Source organism: Phyllobates terribilis, unplaced genomic scaffold, assembly GCF_046119375.1.
Source record: "Phyllobates terribilis strain yellow unplaced genomic scaffold, ASM4611937v1 Scaffold_5__5_contigs__length_657084704, whole genome shotgun sequence".
In the NCBI taxonomy this organism is placed as follows: domain Eukaryota; kingdom Metazoa; phylum Chordata; class Amphibia; order Anura; family Dendrobatidae; genus Phyllobates; species Phyllobates terribilis.
The window spans coordinates 84,229,407-84,249,075 of record NW_027362765.1 but is presented as its reverse complement, the minus strand read 5'-3'; the positions used below and the strand labels follow the sequence as shown (position 1 = coordinate 84,249,075).

The 19,669-nt window shown below is 47.1% G+C and overlaps 1 long non-coding RNA gene across 2 annotated transcripts in view; it reads right to left on the bottom strand.

Annotated features, from left to right (window-relative positions):
* Positions 1 to 15,538: 15,538 nt before the first annotated feature.
* Positions 15,539 to 19,669, bottom strand: part of LOC141270889 (uncharacterized) — a 30,506-nt gene continuing 26,375 nt past the window's right edge. For both annotated transcript variants that reach the window (XR_012321749.1, XR_012321750.1), the window contains one exon: positions 15,539 to 15,880. This is a non-coding gene — a long non-coding RNA (uncharacterized lncRNA). The remainder of the gene's footprint in view (positions 15,881 to 19,669) is intronic.

Below are 19,669 nucleotides of genomic sequence, written 5' to 3'. Positions count from 1 at the left end.
CACCCGATGCAAACTCAAGTAGCGAGCACTTGCGCTGAACACTAGTTGCCATATCATCATCTTTTTTTCTTTTACTTTGAAAAAAATCCCAACCCTAAACCTAGCCCAACCCTAACCCTAACCCTAGCACAACCCTAACCCAAGAGTTTATTTTTTACGCCGTTCCTTGTGCGGTATAAGAGATTAGACGACTTTATTCTTCAGGTCGGTGCGATGACAGCAATACCAGAATCATATTGGGTTTTTATGGTTGACAGCCGTCACACACACAAAAAGACGCATTTTTTTGTAAAATCTAGTTTTTGCATCGCCATATTTTGAGAGCTATAATTTTTCCATATTTTGGCCAACAGAGTCATGTGATGGCTTGTTTTTTGCGGGATGAGTTGACGTTTTTATTGGTGGCATTTTCAGGCACGTGACATTTTTTGATCGCTTTCTATTCCGATTTTTTGGAGGCAGAATAAACAAAAACTAACAATTCAGGAATCGTTTTTTTAAATTTTTTTTATTCTGTTCCGCATGTGGTAAAATTGATAAGGCAGCGTTATTCTTCGGGTCAGTACATTTACAGCGGTACTACATTTATATCGTTTTTCTATGTTTTGGCGCTTTTACATAATAAAAGCAATTTTATAGAAAAAATTATTTTTTTTCATCGCTTTATTCTGAGAACTGTAACCTTTTTATTTTTCGGCTGAAGGAGCTGTATGGTGGCTTGTTTTTTGTGGGACGAGATGACGTTTTCAGCGGCACCATTTTTATTTATATTCGTATTTTTGATCGCGTGTTATTCCATTTTTTGTTTGGCGGTATGATGATAAAGCATTGTTTTTAGCGTCGTTTTTTTTTTTTTTTTTTTTTTTTTACTGTGTTCACTGAAGGGGTTAACTAGTGGAACAATTTTATAGGTCAGGTCGTTCCGGGAGCGGCGATACCAAATATGTGCACTTTTATTGTGTTTTTTTTTTTTCATAATAATATTTATTGATGGGTACATTATATATTTTTTTTTTGCTGGATTATTTTATTTTTTTTTTTTTATATTTTTACAATTTTTTAAATTTTTTTTTTCACTTTCTGACATTTTTTTTACTTTTTTACTTTGTCCCACTATGGGACTTTCACTATTTTTATTCTGATCGCCTGTATAGCACAGAAATGGAGCACCATCCTTGTGCAATACAGGCTTGCACCGCTGCAAAGGGAGAAGATCGTTTGGTCATGCACTGAGCATGACCAAACTATCTTCCTGCTGTCTGGTGACCCGGATGTTGTCATGACGACATCGGGTCGTCATGGCAATGTAGCACCCTGAGGATTCGGCTGCTACAGGGGTATTGCACCTCAAGCCAGAGGTGTGGTATTCCACTCCCGGGTAAGGATGGAGTGTGGAACTGAGCTCAGTAGGCTGCATACACTACATACATCCCATTTCCGGGGGACAGATCGACGGTACTCCCACCAGTTTATGTGCAGGTACGATAGTGTCTGTCCCTGGCTGGAGTGGGAGGGGGGTGGAACATCCCAGTAGTGTAGGGGCAGATAGGGGGAGCAGTCTGGGTAATGCTAGGAGCTCATTGGGTGCTGGTCACCTGAGCTCACACATAGAGGGAGTATATAAGGTGGGAACCATCTTAGAACAGGGTCTTTGTAGAGGTTTGGTCCGACAAGCAGAGCAGCTCAGCCAGCTCCAAGGCCAAGAGAGTGAGAGAGAGGAGAAAAGAAGGACCCAGAGGGGGAGAAGAGGGAACTCCAAGAACCCAAAATTAGACCAGAGGGTGAAGAGTTGGCACAAGGGTACCGGATCCCAAGCTGGTGGAGGGCACTAATCCTTAGCCAGAGACCGGAGGTCGTGGGCAGGATCTGCCACGACCACCCACTAAATCCACCCGGAAAGCAAACCAAGAATAGGGTCAGGGAACCCAGAGACAAGGGTTTTACCAACAAGAGGCCCGAGGGAGCCGGACTTAGGTGGATCCCTGGTGGGGAAGGCCAGAGAGAAGGACAAGTCAGAAGGGAGCTCAGGAACACGCTCCAGAATCACCTGGGGGTTGGCCGAGTCCAGGACCTGGTGGACGCAGCACGGCTCGGGTGGTCACTCAAGGCCGGAGTGACCAACACAAAAGCAGTAAGTAAAAACCCTGAACTGCACAGCCCGACTCTGAGTTTCATTACCATCCTCACTGCACCTCCACAACCACCATCCTCTGCAACTGACCCCGTGAGGCTATACCCCTCCCGTTGGGGGCTATACTACCTGAGCTGCACACACACCACCAGCCTCAGCGGACCCTGCTGCAGCGGCGGCCGTAGTGACCGCAAATCAACGGGTGGCGTAGTCGACACTAAAGAACATCCAGTAACATCTGTAGGACTGCCACACACTGAGCTTGACACCCTGGGCACGGACCAGGTCACCGCCACTCGGAGACTACAACCCCCATCTGATCCGGCTCCGGGTATCCCCCAAACAACACTGGCCCAGGGGGCGCGTCAACTTTGGCGTAGTCGGCAGGATTACGTGCCCGCAACAACCGGGTACTGCGTGCCTGAAGAAAAGTTCACCGTTACCTTAAAAAGAAGTCTCCCGCCGGTTCCGGAGGGTCCCCGCAAACGGACCCCATCACAGGTCGTTTCCCGCCGGTTGTCCGCCATTTACAGCTTTTTCCCGCCATCCATGGAGTTTCCCGCCACTGGGAGACGATTCCCGCCATTTCCAAAGATTTCCCGCCTTGGAAGAGCGGACGCCATTATGGGCGTGCCAGAGGGTGGCAAGAGGCCACCTCCCATCGTGGGCCAGGTCGAAGAATGGCGCCAAAAGCGGAAACCGCCCCCACCAACAGAGACTGTGATGCTGGAGATGTCCATCAGCGTGAGAGAACTGCCCCTGGAACTGACAATCACAAAGTTGCCCCGGGACCACCTTCAATGTGGGCGGAGACAGAACAAGAGAGAGAAGATGGGTGTCGCCTGGAGCAGTCTGGAGAGAGCGCACCCGGAGACAAGAAGTCTGGAGAGGAGTCCAGAGAAAGCCTACCCGGAGATGGAGGGAGAGTCAGGCAGCACCGACCCAGTGGTCAGGAGCCTGCTACAAGCCACAACCCCACTAGGCCTAGTGGAGGTCCTGGCACAGCTCCCCCAAGACCGGGAGTGTGCACAGACTGCGCTGGAGGGCCTCGCACGGAGGATGGCCCGGGTGCAGCGAGAGACGTTGGCGGAGTGGAGCCGAGAGATGGCCCAGCGGACCGAAACCCGTCAGCGGAGCACGCCACCCGAGACGAGGAGACAGACCGCCTCTGAGGATGGTGCAGGAGGACTCAAGGCCGGAGACGGCGCCGAGAAGGGAGCTGAACGAATGGAGGCAGGTAAAGGGGACGTCTCTACCCCGAGCCGGGAAACCGCGTGCCTGCCCCAGCTCCCCGTCGCAGAGCCCGAAATTCCCCCTGCCGTGCCCGTCGCTGCATCGTCACCGCCGCAGACTAGGCCTCAACCGGAAACCGCGGCCGCGACCCCTGTGACGTCACGCGCTTCGACCCTGAGCGCGGCAAAGCAGGAAATACCATCGGCCTGGTCGCAAGGCCTAGTACACCCGGGCGCCGGCATTCCAACAGCGCCCCCTACCTCCGCGGAGCCACCAGCCTGGTCGCAGGGCCGAGTAACCACGGGCGCCGCCGTTCTTACGGTGCCCTTTTCCTTTAGCGTGCCCCAAGCCTGGTCGCAAGGCCTGGTCAACCCGGGCGCCGCTACCACCACAGCGCCCATAACACCTAAAGTACCGCACCTGGGTGAGGACCTGTTCGCTCAGCATACGTGCCCGGATGGGCAGCCCTTCATATGGCCCCAGGAGTACTACCAACTGGAACTCCAAAGGGCGAGGCCCCTGTGTGAGCCCCTGATTCCGGCTCCGAAGCCCGTCAGGAGGACCCAGCCCCCGCTAGAGGAGGCACAGTTTGAGTGGGACCCCACCGGAGGAGACCTCATGGGGTTCACTCAGGAGACTCGGGCGGCCGCAGCAGAGCGTGCAGAGTGCTGCCGCCAGCAGCTCGAGGTCTTCGAGAAGGAGCGGAGAGAGAGGCGGGTCCGGGAACAGCAAGCACAGATAAGGAGCGCGGAGCAGAAGAGCCGGACCAGGAGAGATCCCCGTGCAGCTCATGGTCCCCGTACCACCGGGACTGTAATTAAATTCAACCTGCAGCATGGGTGGGGCTTCATAAGAGACCATCATACCTCCGGTGACGTCTTTGTCACCCGCAGAGACGTAGAAAGCCATCTGCCGGAGGGACACAGAGGTCGTGACCTGTATGTAGGGGACGAGGTCACCTTCACCCGGCACAAGTGTGCCAAAGGACCCTACGCCCTCCATGTACATCGCCTGACGGAGGAGGAGCTGCGGTGTGAGGAGGAGCAGGAGGACCCGGACGGGTCTGAATCCAAAGAAGGAGCAGGAGGACGCCGTCGTTAAAGTACGGTAAAGAGACTGTAAATAGTTACCCATCGGGGTACAGTGAACTGTTGCTGCTTTAAATATGTCCCCGTTGGGACAAGAGTGAACTGTTAACCCGTGTGTCCCTATTCCCATTACCTGGCTGAGGACTTAGAGCGGCCATATTCCCCCTGTATATAGTTGCGCTTTCTAAGGCGCCCTCTACAGGTTTTATAGGAAAACCGTGTTTCTAAAGGAGACTGTCGTACTTTTCCCGGTCACAAGTTGCACCGTGGCCGGAGGAGCAAGAGTGTTTACAAGGACGTTATTTATGAAGAGTTTTATATGAAAAGTTTTATTGCTGATAATATATGTGATGTTTTATATGTTTAAGTTTATGAAAAAAAAATTGTATGTTTTGGATGTTTTTTATATCTTACAGCCCGAGGACGTGCTGTGATTTACCAGGGGGGAATGTAGCACCCTGAGGATTCGGCTGCTACAGGGGTATTGCACCTCAAGCCAGAGGTGTGGTATTCCACTCCCGGGTAAGGATGGAGTGTGGAACTGAGCTCAGTAGGCTGCATACACTACATACATCCCATTTCCGGGGGACAGATCGACGGTACTCCCACCAGTTTATGTGCAGGTACGATAGTGTCTGTCCCTGGCTGGAGTGGGAGGGGGGTGGAACATCCCAGTAGTGTAGGGGCAGATAGGGGGAGCAGTCTGAGTAATGCTAGGAGCTCATTGGGTGCTGGTCACCTGAGCTCACACATAGAGGGAGTATATAAGGTGGGAACCATCTTAGAACAGGGTCTTTGTAGAGGTTTGGTCCAACAAGCAGAGCAGCTCAGCCAGCTCCAAGGCCAAGAGAGTGAGAGAGAGGAGAAAAGAAGGACCCAGAGGGGGAGAAGAGGGAACTCCAAGAACCCAAAATTAGACCAGAGGGTGAAGAGTTGGCACAAGGGTACCGGATCCCAAGCTGGTGGAGGGCACTAATCCTTAGCCAGAGACCGGAGGTCGTGGGCAGGATCTGCCACGACCACCCACTAAATCCACCCGGAAAGCAAACCAAGAATAGGGTCAGGGAACCCAGAGACAAGGGTTTTACCAACAAGAGGCCCGAGGGAGACGGACTTAGGTGGATCCCTGGTGGGGAAGGCCAGAGAGAAGGACAAGTCAGAAGGGAGCTCAGGAACACGCTCCAGAATCACCTGGGGGTTGGCCGAGTCCAGGACCTGGTGGACGCAGCACGGCTCGGGTGGTCACTCAAGGCCGGAGTGACCAACACAAAAGCAGTAAGTAAAAACCCTGAACTGCACAGCCCGACTCTGAGTTTCATTACCATCCTCACTGCACCTCCACAACCACCATCCTCTGCAACTGACCCCCTGAGGCTATACCCCTCCCGTTGGGGGTTATACTACCTGAGCTGCACACACACCACCAGCCTCAGCGGACCCTGCTGCAGCGGCGGCCGTAGTGACCGCAAATCAACGGGTGGCGTAGTCGACACTAAAGAACATCCAGTAACATCTGTAGGACTGCCACACACTGAGCTTGACACCCTGGGCACGGACCGGGTCACCGCCACTCGGAGACTACAACCCCCATCTGATCCGGCTCCGAGTATCCCCCAAACAACACTGGCCCAGGGGGCGTGTCAGCAGCATCTGGGAAGCCGCGACAGACAGCGCTGGAGGCTGGAAGAGGAAGTGAGTATTGCGATCACCTCCCCTTGCCTTCGATCGCAGCATTGCGGGGGTGAATGTGCCGGGAGCGGTGCGGGACCGCTCCCTGCACATAGCACCGGGTGTCAGCTGTGTGCGGGTGCGATCGCAATGACGTATTAATACATATCAGGCTCTTAAAGCCCAGGGCGCACATACGTACTAATACGTCTTGGGCTTTAAAGGGGTTAAAGGGCAGTAGAATCAACCCTCCTAAGCTGTCTATGTGGGCATGCAGGTCATAGAAAGCTGTAGAAAATGATACCTTGATATCTATGATCCGATGTCTTATTCCAGAGAAATCCACGTTTTTCTTATATGTAAATGAGCTGTGAAGATCTGTGGGCCGGACATAGATCTCCCCAAGAATCTGCTTCCAGTGCTTATTTTAGATGAATGGGGGTGTTGAGTGCACATAAATTGCCATTGTCTTAGCATCGCACAGGAAAATGACCTTTTGTGCAGCTCAAAAGTTCATTTCACCTGACGAAAGAGCCTGTTCAAACTGCAAGATTATCGTGAACCGAGCTTTTCTAGAAACATTGGCTCACGATAATCTTGCAGTGTTCAGTTACTATGTGCTTTGGAGTTTGCCAGTTCTTTCAGCTGCAATCATCTATGCAAACTCCTGTGATTTCTACAACCTCCTTCATCTGCTGTAAACATAAACTGTTATCTGGACTTGTTCACACTGTAACGCAGTTGCATCAGAGTGTATCTTCTGTTTAAACAAGCTTGCCTCTTTGTCACTGCGGCCTGTGGCTATCCTTTGTTTGCTGATTAAACCTTTGTCGGCTATAAGCTTAACAAACTTCCCTCAGGACTTGTTCTTATTACGCTGCAGCAGTATCTTGGACCGTATCTTGGACCGGATAGACTTTTTCAGTTCCTGTGTTTGTCTAAACTCTAGGCTCTGTGTGTTTTACTCCACTTGCCTACCTGCCATCCAGCTTTATCACGTGGTGCTCGCTGTTCCACATGCCATCCTCCATGTCCTGCCAGCTGTGCCAACACCTTCGGCACCTGTGTACACCCTGACCTGCGGCTTAGTCAATCCACCTCACAAGGTAAGACCTAGCACACAGTGTCTAATCGTTACTGACTCTATTGGATAGTTTCCTATTTCTTCCGATGAGATTGTAACCTTTCTGTGTTGCAAAAAAAATGTATGGTATGAAGCAAAAATCTGGACGAGCATTAGGGGTGTGTGATTTCATGGGGTGAGTCAACTGCCCTTTATATAGTGGGCAGTGGGCGCATACATTTCCCTGTTACCAGATGCTTGGTATCACTATGAATAATAAATTGAATAGCAAAGCAGGTTTATTTAGATTTTGCATAGCAGTATTATGTATGAGGCTGTAATTTGTTCACGGCATGTTGGCATTATTTGAGCTCTATATGGTAGCACTGTACAGTATATTATTTTTCCCGTATATGGTGATGGTGGTGGCACCAGTTTATTGCATTTTCAGATAGGAAATAAATAATACCACAATATGGTGCTTATAAATAACAGGGCAGTTCATGTTTGCTAAAAAAGGCATGAAAACAAACTAACTTATACTCACTTGTTAAATCTCTCACAGCTCCAGCACCGCCAGTCCAGTGTTCCCTCCATTGGCCACTGAAATTCAACAGGCCGGATTCTTCATTCGTCCCAACATCATCTGCCGGTTAAGAGTCGGGAGACCCCCATAAACATATGATTGTTTACCGATCCTGCCAAAATTGGTGGGTTTCAATAACTTTTATCCAAAGTGTATGGTGGCCTTAAACTGGCAAGACCACAAGAGCTGCATTGATATCGTGGCAGGGAATTTACAAAGTGAGTAATATCCACTGTTTTGTGGTCACTTTTTTAAAATCTTTAAAGGGTAACCGTAGTTTTAATTTTTCTTTCACAGCTCAATAGTACAGATGAAAATAAGAAACTTTGTAATATATCTTATCAGAGAAATACGCTTCTTTCTCCTCCTGGACTGATCTTTTATTCTAAAAATTCTCAATTCACAGGGAAAATCTGTCTTCAATGAAAACTGAGAGTGTAAGAACAATCTAGGAGGAGAAAGAAGCTAATTTTACTGACAAGATATATTACAAAGCTTTTTATTTTTATGTATATTATTGATTTAAGGAATAAAAATTTAAATGACGGTTACTCTTTAAAGGGAATCTGTCAGTAACATCAACCCTCCTCAGCCGTCTATGCGGGCATGTAGTTCATAGGAAGCTGAATAAAATCATACACTGAAATCTGCTATCTGGTGTCTGATTCCAGAGTGATACACGTGTTTGCTTGATATGTAAATGAGCTGTCAAGATCTATGGGCAGGACATAGATCTCCCTGAGAATCAGCCTCCAGAGCTTATTTTAAATGTTATGGGACGTTACCAGTGTGAGACATGTAATGACTGAGTCTGCTCTCCTGATCTACATGTCTCACACTGGTAACGCCCCTTTCCCCTAAAATAATCTCTGGAGGAAGATTCCCAGGGAGATCTATGTCCGACCCATAGATCTTAACAGCTCATTTACATATTAAGAAAAACATGGATTTCTCTGACATGAGACATCAGATCGCAGATATCAAGGCATCATTTTATTAAACTTTCTATGACCTACATGCCCATATAGATGGCTTAGAAGGGTTGATTCTGCCAACAGATTCCCTTTAAGCACTATTTAGAGGTGGTGGAGCACTTCATCCAACACTTGGTAGGTGAAATATTCCAGAACTTCAGGAGATGAATACCATGATGCATCTAACTGATGTAGGAAAATGGGTTTAATTTTTTTATGTTTTTTTTAGTTGCATATTCCCATAAAAGTGGCCTTATCTTGTTCCAACCCACACAGCCAGCTTCAGCAAAGACTTTACAATACTGACCTTTGTTGGTAAAGCAATAAACTGTTTTTACATGATATGTGTATTAAACAGAAAAATCTGTGAGGGCTGACATGGCCATAGTTACAAGTTTAATGCTTTTTATATCATGTCTATCTGATGTCACATCAACAACGCTATGTTTTATGTTTGGTTACATTATAGATAGAATGAGAGATTGGAGCTATTGCCAAATGTATGAAAGATAACAACATTAGGTAAGATGGAAATTGCAATAGAGCGAGATCGTTTTCCAAGAATAATGAGATTCTACATCTCTACGTTAGATCTGGAGTCAGAGTCCAGCCCTAGGGTCATAAAGGAGCACAAAGTGGTGATATGAGATGCTCTATCTTGGAGGGGATTTTAGGAAAGGATCTTGGATGTTTACAACGATACCGCTAGTTCTTCAAGGAATATAAAGCATCTCAATAGCTTTTTAGAGAATAATTCCTATCACATGCTTTCTGAGTCACCATGAAAATAATTGTTATCCTACTGAGTCACTGTGGGTTTCACATCATCCCACTGGATCACCAGCCATGGCATTTTATCCCACTGAGTCAACATAAAATAATTGTAACCTCAATGGAAGGTATAAGAAACTATCCCATTGACCCACTAGAGATCAGACACTGTGTCAGTGGGCCACTCGCAAAGGGAATCATCTTATTGAGCCACCAGCGGATAGACATCATCCCATAGAGCCTCCAGAGGTATACACAGTTTCAGGGGGTGGATAGCCCAATTATTGGGCCACCAGGGAGAAGACGCTATTCCTATGAGTCATCTGGGAGTAGACATTGTCCCATTGAGATACAAGAAGGTTGAGACATTTTTAATGGGTCAACTGGGAATGGGTGGCACAATTATATATCAATCAGAAAGCAGATAGTATTTCAGGGAGACACTGAACAATAGATATCAAAGCATTGAGTCATGAGAAAGTGGACACCATTTTGGTGGCTCCTCTTGGGAATGAGTGGCACAATTATAGATCCACCAAAAAGCAGACACTATTCCAAGGAATCATTTGGGAGCAGACATTATCCCACTGAGCGACCAAAGGTTGGACACAGTTTTAGTGAGGCACCTAGGAGAGGGCACCATCTTATCAAGCCACCAGAAAGTAAGCACTATTCTTGTGAGCTACCTGGGAGTAGATATCATCCAAATGTGCCACCAGAAAGTAGACACAGTTTCAGTGGGTCATCTGGGACTGGGTGACACCATTACAGAGCCATCAAAGAATAGATAGATTCTTATGGGGCAACTGAGATAAATACTATCCCACTGAGCGACAAGAAAGTGGACATTACTCCATTAAGATGGAGATGCATGCATTCTTAATGAGCCACTTAATGAGTCGGGACAAATGCCTTCTAATATTTTGGGGTTTTATCGCATTTGACCAAGTTGAATTACAGTACAGACCAAAAGTTTGGACACACCTTCTCATTTAAAGATTTTTCTGTTGTAACATCCCTGGCGGCGTGCAGGCATGGCTTACCACCTCCCACCATGCAAGACCGCCATACCCATCAGTCCAGGCTGCACACTTTGCTCCAGTGCCTGTTGTGTGCATGTCTCTTGTCTGATTGCTTAGGGCGGCGGCGCGGTTACTGCCTGATTCTTATAGTTACTGTGTGCACACTCCTAATGCGTCCCCAGCCTATTGTTGTGAGTCACTGGATACTTAAACCCCCTCCACCCAGTAGGAGGTGCCTGAGCAACACTTTCTTTCAGTGTGTTCTGTGCAACTGAGTTGCCAGGTCCTGTCCTGTATCTTGTCTGTTTCTGCCACCCTGGGGGCTGTATACCCAGGCCTGTTACCTGTATCTGTAACTTCTAGTCTGTTCCGCCACCCTGGAGGCTGTATACCCAGGCCTGTTACCTGTATCTGTGACTTCTAGTCTGTTTCCGCCACCTTGGGGGCTGAGTTCCCAGGCTCGTTCCTGTATCTTGTTCCTGGTTCAGTTCCTGTCTGAACAGTGTCCTAGCCCATTACTTGTTTGTCTCTATGTTCGTATCTTCCCTTTTCCTGCAGTGTCTGAACCTGCACCTAACTCCAACTCGTTGTCTCTGTACTTCTGTTTGTAAGTTTAGTGTCTACTCGCTACTTCATTGTAAGTACCTTGTGTGTATCCGCTCTGCTTGTCTACCGCACCTGTTGGTTTTGCTCTGCTCTGCTTGTCTACTGCACCTGCGGGTTTTGCTCTGCTCTGCTTGTCTACCGCACCTACGGGTTTTGCTCTGCTCTGCTAGTCTACCACACCTGCGGGTTTTGCTCTGCTCGTCTACCGCACCTGCGGGTTTTGCTCTGCTCTGGTCGTCTACCACACCTGCGGGTTTTGCTCTGCTCTGCTTGTCTACCGCACCTGCAGGTTTTGCTCTGCTTTGCTTGTCTACCGCACCTGCAGGTTTTGCTCTGCTCTGCTAGTCTACCACACCTGCGGGTTTTGCTCTGCTCGTCTACCGCACCTGCGGGTTTTGCTCTGCTCTGGTCGTCTACCACACCTGTGGGTTTTGCTCTGCTCTGCTTGTCTACCGCACCTGCAGGTTTTGCTCTGCTTTGCTTGTCTACCGCACCTGCGGGTTTTGCTCTGCTTGTCTACCGCACCTGCGGGTTTTGCTCTGCTCTGCTTGTTTGCCGCATCTGCGGCTCTGTTCCTGTATCCCAGTCTGTACTGGTCCCTATCCTGCCTGCGTTCCTACCTGCCAGTACCCACCTGTCTGCATACCAGCCGTGCCTGCCAGTACCCACCTGTCTGCATACCAGCCGTGCCTGCCAGTACCCACCTGTCTGCATACCAGCCGTGCCTGCCAGTACCCACCTGTCAGTATGTCAGCCTAACCTGCCTGTTCCTGCATTCCCCGGTGTGGGTCAACAGCTGTGACAGGGGTCTGACCTGGAGTAGCACCTGGTCCCTCTGCTCGGTTTCTCCCTGGTTCACGGAATCGACTGAGCCGCCGTGCGACCTTGACGAGTTGATACTTAGTCACGCCCCTCCAGGCACTCCTCGGTTCATGGTCCAGTGGGATCACTAACCACGCTCACGCCAGTCAGTCCGGGCGTGTGCGTAACATCTGTATTTTCATGACTTTGAAAATTGTACATTCACACTGAAGGCATCAAAACTATGAATTAACACATGTGGAATTATATACTTAACAAAAAAGTGTGAAACAACTGAAAATAAGTCTTATATTCTAGGTTCTTCAAAGTAGCCACCTTTTGCTTTGATGACTGCTTTGCACACTCTTGGCATTCTCTTGATGAGCTTCAAGAGATAGTCACCGGAAATGGTCTTCCAACAATCTTGAAGGAGTTCCCAGAGATGCTTAGCACTTGTTGGCCCTTTTGACTTCACTCTGCAGTCCAGCTCACCCCAAACCATCTCGATTGGGTTCAGGTCTGGTGACTGTGGAGGCCAGGTCATCTGGCGTAGCACCCCATCACTCTCCCTCTTGGTCAAATAGCCCTTACACAGCCTGGAGGTGTGTTTGGGGTCATTGTCCTGTTGAAAAATAAATGATGGTCCAACTAAACGCAAACCGGATGGAATAGCATGCCGCTGCAAGACGCTGTGGTAGCCATGCTGGTTCAGTATGCCTTCAATTTTGAATAAATCCCCAACAGTTTTACCAGCAAAGCACCCCCACACCATCACACCTCCTCCTCCTCCATGCTTCACGGTGGGAACCAGGCATGTAGAGTCCATCCGTTCACCTTTTCTGCGTCGCACAAAGACATGGTGGTTGGAACCAAAGATCTCAAATTTGGACTCATCAGACCAAAGCACAGATTTCCACTGGTCTAATGTCCATTGCTTGTGTTCTTTAGCCCAAACAACTCTCTTCTGCTTGTTGCCTGTCCTTAGCAGTGGTTTCCTAGCAGCTATTTTACCATGAAGGCCTGCTGCACAAAGTCTCCTCTTAACAGTTGTTGTAGAGATGTGTCTGCTGCTAGAACTCTGTGTGGCATTGACCTGGTCTCTAATCTGAGCTGCTGTTAACCTGCGATTTCTGAGGCTGGTGACTAGGATAAACTTATCCTCAGAAGCAGAGGTGACTCTTGGTCTTCCTTTCCTGGGGCTGTCCTCATGTGAGCCAGTTTCTTTGTAGCGCTTGATGGTTTTTGCAACTGCACTTGGGGACACTTTCAAAGTTTTCCCAATTTTTCGGACTGACTGACCTTCATTTCTTAAAGTAATGATGACCACTCGTTTTTCTTTACTTGGCTGCTTTTTTCTTGCCATAATACAAATTCAAAGCAAAAGGTGGCTACTTTGAAGAACCTAGAATATAAGACATATTTTCAGTTGTTTCACACTTTTTTGTTAAGTATATAATTCCACATGTGTTAATTCATAGTTTTGATACCTTCAGTGTGAATGTACAATTTTCAAAGTCATGAAAATACAGAAAAATCTTTAAATGAGAAGGTGTGTCCAAACTTTTGGTCTGTACTGTATATGCGTCAGATACCCTTATTTCTAGAACGCACACTTAAAGGTGTTTTTTCCTGTGCGAGAAGGAAACTGTTGCGGTATAGGAAGACAAAAGGTCCTTCAAAGGAAATGTTCTGCCTCGGTGTTATATACTCCAAGCAGCACCTGTAATCGTATACTTACCAACATGTCAAAATCCCAACTGTGGACATTTAAACACAAAGATTGCCCAAGATCACCCCAAATAAAAAAAAAAAAAGAAACACCCATTTTATGCAAACTGCTCCCTGATGTGGCTCTTTTTACAGAGATGTCCTGGCAAAAATCATCACTGATTGTAAGAATATGTTCTCCCCTCCAGCTTCTTTTAAAAATGATGCTACACAATAACCAAATTTATATGGAGATGGACTTGACCAAGACATGATTACAGACCCTTCCATTTGCACAAGTTTTCCCATCTTGTCATGATCTTCATATTCCTGTTAAGGCTAATGTCGGCCAAACCCGCTGATATCAACGGGTTCAGTCAACGATCTAATGTGTATGGGGGCGCCGGACTACTGATGGTCGGGAGAGATATCAATTGCAAGTGTTGGCCGAGAAAGCGCTCCTGTGTATGGGAGAGTCGGCTGAGATGGCTGTCTGACGATCAGCCGAAGCATCATTTGGCCAACACCTATCTAATGTATATGGTCGGCTTTAGACTAGCACTTTCACACTAAAACAAAACAATGGGTGGTATTGGAACTGCAGAAGACCTCAAGCCCATTAAGAAACATTGATTTGGTCGAACCTGCTGACAAACTACAAAACACATGCATTGTTACTGAAATCCGCCTTAAAAATGTAGGATAAATTAGTACAGTAGTACAGTCCACAAAATATATAATCCACTTACTACCATATTTTTCACCCCACCATTGACTTCAGGCCTTTCCAGAGAACCGTTCCCCAGTTGGCGGCCAGTAGATGACCCTCGCTTCATCCTTCTACTTTTGGATTCTACTCTGCTTGCATTTGAAGAGCTAAGGACTGGTAATCCTTCCTCCAAACTCTCCTGGTTGGAGTGTACATAACTTTATTCCTTTGCTTGAAATGATGCTCTTTCCAATCCCTTCTTACACCCTTTGAAGATCTCTTCTTGGTAGATAAACCACCTACACATAAAGTTCTCTCCTATAGAGTCTCAAGGTACAAGCGGAGTTTACCTCCCTCAAATTGTCCAAGAGCATTCTTCTTCTCATGCAATTTCTGAATAGCTAATTTTGCGCTGGTGAAGAATTACAAGATCCCAGCCAGATCAAACCATTATTTAGATCAACTTCTACCCACCTGACCCCAAAACCTGTTGCCGCGGTGGCACAACACTTTAAAGATGTCTTATTCATTTCAAAAGGAAGAGTTGTCAGCAGAGACTTTGTAAAATTCCTGACAACCTTGGATCTCCTTCATTAGATGTTCCGAAGTTCCAGATGTCCCAACCGCCCCTTGACCATCGGACTTCTCTCACCTATGAGAAAGTATTAAACCTGCTTTCACGAGATATCATATAACAAGCAAATTCTAAATAGGACCTTCACCTAATATCTTAATATCTAATCTCTCTTGGGGTACTATGTCTAGATGTCAAGGGAGAGAGTAATGGAAAGCAGGTTGTTTGGTTTTGGGTATATTTTATGGGGTTTTTTCCCCATAGCTTGGTCCTGTGTGACCTTTTTGTATCTCCTTCTCTCAATACACAAAAAAAGTAATAAAAATGATTAAACATAAATATAACATTGTGTCACAGAGCTATAAATACCTTGGAAGGAGCATTGCTTCATAATTTTGTGAGATAAGAACAGTAACTTGTTTTATTAAAGGTCAAAGTTTATTAATAATACCATCAGTTTCAGGATTCTCTATTTTACACCATGTCCTTATATATCAATATCATGGAAATATATCAGAAGGTTATGGGGTCATGAGATACCACCACCAGCTAGTTGGAGAACTTAGAAAGTCCATCATAGCAGCACTTAGTATGTGAAAGCTTCCTGGGTTGGTGCTACTGCTGGTGTCCACATGAATTCGCATTTTCTGAGGTCTTTTTGAGTTTTCATGGTCTTTACAGTTCTCTGTGCAATATCCAAGGGTGTTTTCTGATATTTTCTGGAGCAACATGTCTTGGAGTTTGCATGTTCTCCCTTACACAACTCATATACATGCTTTACCTGCTATAATATACAGTGGTATATTGTGAATATTCTTTAATTAAATTTGTTTTTAATACAAGTTCGGGTGTATACATACTTGGGTAACTAATTGGATGTAATTTTTATATGCCAAGACAGATAGTACGTACAGCAGATGCCGTCATTTTAGATTTATGCTGTAATCCTGTGACAGTAACAAAGGTATAAATATTATTAGTCTTAATTATACACAAGGCATTAATCTGTTCTCTACACAACAACCATATGATACTGCCTCATATATAAAAAATGAACTATTACTATTCTATTATATTGCCACATGTGTGTAATATAACTACTATATTAATGGTCCTTATGTTCAAGAATTTAACTACTATATTATCGCCCTTATGTACAAGAATATAACTACTATAATACTGCCCTTATGTGCAAAAATATACGTTAACTATTATAATACTGTTCCTATGTACAAGAACATAACTACTATAATACTGCCCCTATGTACAAGAATATAACTACTATAATACTGCCCCTATGTACAAGAATATAACTACTATAATACTGCTCCTATGTACAAGAATATAACTACTATAATACTGCCCCTATGTACAAGAATATAACTACTATAATACTGCTCCTATGTACAGGAATATAACTACTAGAATACTGCCCCTATGTACAAGAATATAACTACTATAATACTGCTCCTATGTACAAGAATATAACTACTATAATACTGCTTCCTATATACAAGAATATAACTACTATAATACTGCTCCTATGTACAAAAATATAACTACTATAATACTGCCCCTATGTACAAGAATATACCTACTATAATACTGCCCCTATGTATAAGAATATAACTACTATAATAATGTTCCCTACGTACATGAATATAACTACTATAATACTGTCCCCTATGTACAAGAATATAACTACTATAATACTGCCCCTATGTACAAGAATATCACTACTATAATACTGCCCCTATATACAATAATATAACTACTATAATACTGCTCCTATGTACAAGAATATAACTACTATAATACTGCCCCTATGTACAAGAATATAACTACTATAATACTGCCCCTATATACAATAATATAACTACTATAATACTGCTCCTATGTACAAGAATATAACTACTATAATACTGCCCCTATGTACAAGAATATAACTACTATAATACTGCCCCTATGTACAAGAATATAACTACTATAATACTGCCCCTATGTACAAGAATATAACTACTATAATACTGCCTCCTATGTACAAGAATATAACTACTATAATACTGCCCCTATATACAATAATATAACTACTATAATACTGCTCCTATGTACAAGAATATAACTACTATAATACTGCCCCTATGTACAAGAATATAACTACTATAATACTGCCCCTATGTACAAGAATATAACTACTATAATACTGCCCCTATGTACAAGAATATAACTACTATAATACTGCCTCCTATGTACAAGAATATACCTACTATAATACTGGCCCGTATGTACAAGAATATAACTTGTAACGGGTCTGGGAGGCGGAACCTCTGAGCTACTATACAAGGGGGCAGTCCTTGTAAGGGAGCGGGTGGCGACCAGGGAAGACGGGCAGGAGGTCACAGCAGGTGACCGGGACAGTCTCTGAGTGAACGGGCTGGAGGTCACGGCAAGTGACCGGGGCAGTCTCTGGATGGACGGGCTGATGGTCACGGCAAGTGACCGGGGCAGTCTCTGAATGAACGGGCAGATGGTCACGGCAAGTGACCGGGGCAGTCTCTCGATGAACGGGCAGATGGTCACGGCAAGTGACCGGGGCAGTCTCTAGGTAAAGGGTTGGTACGACCTGTGGCGGCTGATGATAGACGTGAGCTCCCAGGTGAGCAGGCGAGAGTCTCTGGATGAACGGGTGGTCACAGCATGTGACGGCGGAGCCTGCAGGAAGACCAACAGACAGGCGGCAGATGAGCGCTCCCAGGTGAGCGGGCAGAAGTCTCTGGACAGGCGGGTGGTCACAGCACGTGACGGCAGAGCCTCCAGGTAGGCTAGCAGACAGGCAGCAGATGAGCGCTCCCAGGTGAGCGAGCAGGAGTCACTGGACAGGCAGGTGGTCACAGCACGTGACGGCGGAGCCTCCAGGTAGACTAGCAGGCAGGTAGCAGGTGTGTGCTCCCAGGTGAGCGGGCAAGCTAGTCCATAGACAGACTGACAGGAGTTGGAAGGCAGACCGTCGGACCTCGGGCAAGCAGGCAGGTGGCTGATGTGCGCTCCCAGGTGAGCGGGCAGGCTGGTCCTTAGACAGACTGACAGGAGTAGTAAGGCAGACCGTCGGACCTCAGACTAGCAGGCAGGTAGCAGATAATCAGGCAGGAATCTGGCAGGTAACTGGCAGGTAACTGGCAACGGGACCTGAGGGCTGAAGCAGAGTAGAGAACAGTGCAACAACATTGCTCGGGCACCTCCATTTTGGAGGAGGTGCCTTATATATGGTGAAGTCCTCCGGCCATTGGCCGGGGACTCCTTAGGACGGCGCGCGCGGCCCCTTTAAGAGGGAGGGAGAGCGCGCGCGCGCCCTAAGCACAGTGGCCGGGAAGGAGCGCGCGCTGCCAGCAGAGCGGGAGGAGGACGCCGGGCACGGAGCAGAGAGGTGAGGGGAACAGCGTCCCTGCCTAGCAGAGGGCAGGGACGCCGGCGCTACAGTACCCCCCCCTTTAGGCCCCCCTTTCTTAGGCCAGACAGAAATTTAGCTAGGATAAGAGGGGCATGGATGTTCTCCCGGGGCTCCCACGTTCTCTCCTCAGGACCAAACCCCCTCCAATCTACTAGAAAAAAGGTCTTTCCTCTTACCCTTTTGGTGGCAAGAATGTTCTCTACCTCAAACTCGTCCTCAGCAGAAACCGGAGCAGGAGGCGTACCTGTAGACTTGGAAAAAGAGTTAAGTACCACAGGTTTGAGGAGAGATACATGGAAGGAGTTAGGGATCCGTAAGTTGGCCGGGAGTTTTAATTTATAGGCCACCGGGTTGATCTGACTGATGACCTCCAGAGGACCGATGAACCGAGGCCCTAACTTGTAAGAAGGTATCTTGAGTCGGACATATTTAGATGAGAGCCAGACTTTATCTCCAGGACGAAATTGTGGAGGATCCAGGCGTTTTTTGTCAGCGTGTCTTCTTATTCGTTCGGACGACTGAAGGAGTGCGGATCGGGTACTCTCCCAAATGGAGGAAAATTTGCTAACGAGAGATTCCGCAGCCGGGTTGTCCACAGAGGTGGAGACAGGAAAAGGAATCCGAGGATGCTGACCGAAGACTACAAAAAACGGGGATTTGGAGGAGGATTCGCTCTCGTGATTGTTATAGGAGAACTCGGCCCATGGTAGGAGATCCACCCAGTCAGAATGATGGGCATTAACGAAGTGCCGGAGGTAACTGGTCAGGTTCTGATTGATCCGCTCCACTTGACCATTGGACTGTGGGTGGTAAGCGGAAGAGAAGTCCAGGGTGACGTCTAGCAGTTTACAAGTGGCTCTCCAGAAACGTGAGGTGAACTGTACCCCACGATCCGACACGATGTGGAGGGGCAGGCCATGAAGACGGAAGATGTGGCGGATAAAGTCTTTAGCCAGCTCGGGTGCAGACGGGAGGCCAGGCAGGGGAATAAAGTGAGCCATCTTGGAAAAGCGGTCAGCGACCACCCAAATGACCGTACAACCGGCAGAGACGGGGAGATCAGTTATGAAGTCCATAGCAATATGCTGCCAGGGGGCAGCAGGCACAGGAAGCGGAAGAAGGCGACCGGCTGGCAGGTGTCTCGGGACTTTGTTGCGGGCGCAGGACACACAGGCAGAAACAAAGTCTATTACGTCCTTGTGCAGGGTAGGCCACCAGTAGTGCCGGGCAATAAGCTGGAGGGTCTTTTTCTGACCGGCGTGGCCAGCTAGTTTAGACGAGTGACCCC